We start from the raw sequence: 3,650 nt of genomic DNA, 5'->3' as shown, positions 1-3,650 counted from the left end.
GAGCCCACGGCTCACAGCTCCCTCAAACCGTGTACTATTTTACCCAGCTCAAGGTGTATGGAGGCCAAACACCTGCCCAGGGGGCTGGGCAGGGCCTTAGGGGCTGTCCGGCATATTATGCATACAAAGGTGTATGGTGGCAGTGCGACAAAGGTGTATGCCCAGACTGCGACTTAAGTCGCACTGGTTTCTGTAGCATACACCTTTGTCGCACTCTGACGGGACGCCTTTGAAATAACAGTGTAACCTTCAGGCTATTGGGGTGACTCCGACACTCAACGTTTTCTTTGTCACTTGCTGGGTATCCGAGAAAAGTATCGGGAACTTCATCTGCCACTATTTTCTTCGTCCTGAATGACGTCTCTGTCTCATAGAAACATGAAATGTTAATTGCTTACTGCGTAACAATCCAGGGTTTTTCTAGTGACATTCTCTACTATGTGTCCTCTGCTGACTGCGCCTACCTCATCCGCGCTCTGCTAACTTGAGGAAATACTAGCTTTAGTCTAACAATACCCCAAAACACTGACCTTCAACTAGGGTCGTGACGACGGCTTGCTCGACTGTACTGGAGCCCGTGTCCGGCCCCGGCCCATTCGCTGTGGTGAAAATCGATCATAATTTTCCTCGACAGAGGTGTCTATCGACTAAAGTATATAAAGAAAGCCAATTAGTTATCGTTCGCGCGAACCCCTGAAGAGATTTTTCTCCAACATTCTGCAATTGACAGGTGATAAAATTGCCTCATTCGACGTTTTTACCTTTTTTGTTTCGTATGTTGGTGCTATGCGGCGGAGTTGAGCTAAACAAACAATCGTTCCTGTTGAAATTCAACCCTTTACTTACAAGAAACCACCTCCCCCGAAATTCTAATCATGATATTGAGGTTTTATGAATTTTTCGCTCGAAAGGAGGGACTAATCGCTAGGGTAAGAATTAATTTAGGACCTAAAAATCGACTCCTCCGCCAAATCTACTGTGACGCATGCTCACGGTTCTCCGCTGGTTTTTGGTTTCATCTCGTACTAAATGCTTCAGTACCTGTTCATTAAAGGGCATTAGAACATTGCTCCCCCCCCTCCCATTGATGCCCCATTTGGCACCTTTGAAAGCTGTCCTGTTGTGTGCAAGCCCAGCCCGTGGGGCCCAGCCCCCCTGCGCAGCCCGTGAGTGGCGCGGCGGGTGTGAGTCACGCTGTGGAGCGGCGTGACCTGCAGCGCGGCGGCAGCGGCGGCGTGGCGGGGAGGAGTTTTTATCATCGCAACTGTTTCGTGCCTCTCGGCCTCTGCCGCGCTCGGGCACACCATACCGTGTGTTGTGTGCATGTGTGCACATTTTTTGCCTGCGGGATGAGGAGAGCCCTGCTAGGAAACTGATTGTGTACGGCTTTTCTGCGGCGGTGGTCGCTGTTGTTTGTTGCTCTTCACGTTTGATCGTGTCATGAGGAAAAGGCCCCCGGTTCAAAGTGATTGGGGAGAGCTCTCGTGACGAGCGAGCCGATTGCGGATGTGTCGCTCTGGGCGTACGGTGGCGTAGAGAGGCGGCAGGAGAGTGGATCTTTCCGCGACCACTCCTGTTCAATTTTCGACCAATCCCCCGATTATGCGCCTTAACTCATATAAAATAGCAATTTGCGATCACTCCGGATCATTTACTGATCAATCTGCTTTCGATCATGTACCGATCATCTCAGTCATTATCTGATGACCCCGATCATGTCCGAACATCCGATCGTCTTCTGATGACGTTCCTATCATTTTCTGAGCTCTTTCCGATCACGTCGCGATCATTCTGTCGCCGATCGGTGTTCAATCGGAGGAGGCATACTCAACGCAGGCGCTTCGTGCCGAAAGCCTCCGCGTCTCTTTCTTGGCGCAGCTCTGCGAATTTTTGTCTGTAAGCGACAGGTGGCCGACTCTCGCTCTTGCTTGCGCTTTCAGGTCGGCCCCGCTGGTCGATTCTGTCGTCTCTTTTGGCTCTTGCGCACGGTCCCACCGCCCAAGACCGCTTCTGTTCATGCCAGCCGCCCGATTCAGAAGACCGCTCTCCTTGTTGCACCCGTGGGGCAACGCCTCTTGAACGCTCTTCTGAATCAGTCGGCAGTGCTCCTGGCTCATCTTCTGAGAATGTATGTGACGCTCTTTCTGGTCGCAGATGGCCCTCTTGTCCATGGCTGGGGGGTACGGCGTGACCCTATCTCGCCTTTCCTCTGTCCGTTCTCGTGTCTTGAGGACGGTCCCTCCCTCTGCACCACCCCCGTCCGTTTCCAGTTACCTAGAAGCGCTAGCCCTCGGCGGCCGCGGCGCAGGCTCGCCTCGCCGGCCAACCAGCCCGATCCGGCTATCGACGGGGACGATCTTCTGGGCTGGCGACAGGAGGGGCGCGGCGGCCGGGCCGGAACTTGGGGGGAGGGGGGGGGGGCTGTGAAGGACTTCCCTCGGCGGCGTCGGGCCCGGCCCGGGGCCCCACCCCCGGGACTTCCCCCTGCTCTGGTCGCAGTCACGGACGCTGTGCGTGTTTACGTGTCTCGCTCGGAGGGAGGGCGTCGCCGGCCAGATCTCGTAATTGGATGTCGTCGGAAGCGGCCGAGCCGGCGAGCGCAGCGCAGCGCGACCGCGCGCGACGCGGACGCGGTCTCTGGCGCCGAGAGGTTGGCGGCCCTGTGTGCCGCGGCGCGCTGTGCGGCGGCCGCAGGTTGGCGGCGCTGGCGGGCGCTGCGCGCCGCGCGGCAACGTTTGAATGGGCGCGCGGCGCGCGCGGGAGGGGCCGGGAGTGGGGAGGGGCCGCCTTACACTTGGAGGGTTATCAGACCAGGAAGCGATAGCGCGCTGAGCCCAGCCTGGCCGGGCCAGCTCAAGTGAAGAGGCCCGCTCCCTTTCCCTTCGGCGTGGCCCCCTTTCAGGTCGGGCGGCAGCAGCGCGGCAGCGTCGTCACCCGAGTGTGTGTGTGTCGTGTGGGCTCCGCCTGTGAAATTTGCATGCCGTTATCTACGGCGCACGGCTCTGGGGCCCTCCTGGAAGCAAAGGGTCGCCGCACAGCTTGCTGATTGATGCAGGCTCAGCAGCGTCTGACGGCGGCGACCGTCTGCGGGGGACGTATTCGTGACAGAGGGCTTGGGTTCGAGCACCGGGCGGCGCTGTGCTGCGCCGTGCAGTGCTGCGCCGCGCTGTGCTCTCGTCGCGGCCACCACGCCCCGTCTGCACGGGCTGCCGGTACGGCCCCCGGGCCCTGCTGGGCGCGGGGTGGGCGGGGCTGGCGGCGCGGGGGAGGGGGCGAAGGGATCGATGGCGGCCCGGGCCGCGACCGGGCGTTGAACCGGCGCCACCGGGCCCGCTGCGCGGCGCCGCGACCCCTAGGCTGTGCCGAGGCTCTCGGCGTGGCTCCGCATGACCCCTAGGCTAGGCTGAGCCGAGGCCCGCGTTGTGGCGCCGCATGACCCCTGGGCTAAGCCGAGGCCCGCGGTGTGGTTCCGTATGATCCCTAGGCTGAGCCGAGGCCCGCCTTGTGGCGCTGCATGACCACCCGAGGCCCGCCTTGTGGCGCTGCATGACCACCCGAGGCCCGCCTTGTGGCGCTGCATGACCACCCGAGGCCCGCGGTGTGGCGCCGCATGACCCCTAGGCTGTGCCGAGGCTCGCGGCGTGGCTCCG

At 60.2% G+C, this 3,650-nt stretch overlaps 1 protein-coding gene across 5 annotated transcripts in view; it reads left to right on the top strand.

Annotated features, from left to right (window-relative positions):
• LOC113213421 (KAT8 regulatory NSL complex subunit 1) overlaps window positions 1-3,650 on the top strand; it is a 24,963-nt gene that overhangs the window by 5,967 nt on the left and 15,346 nt on the right. The window lies entirely within an intron of this gene.

The sequence above is a fragment of the Frankliniella occidentalis genome, unplaced genomic scaffold (genome assembly GCF_000697945.3).
Source record: "Frankliniella occidentalis isolate FOCC.00 unplaced genomic scaffold, Focc_3.1 Scaffold2, whole genome shotgun sequence".
NCBI classification, from domain to species: Eukaryota; Metazoa; Arthropoda; class Insecta; order Thysanoptera; family Thripidae; genus Frankliniella; species Frankliniella occidentalis.
Note: the sequence above shows the minus strand (reverse complement) of the source record. Positions and strands in the feature narration are given on the sequence as shown.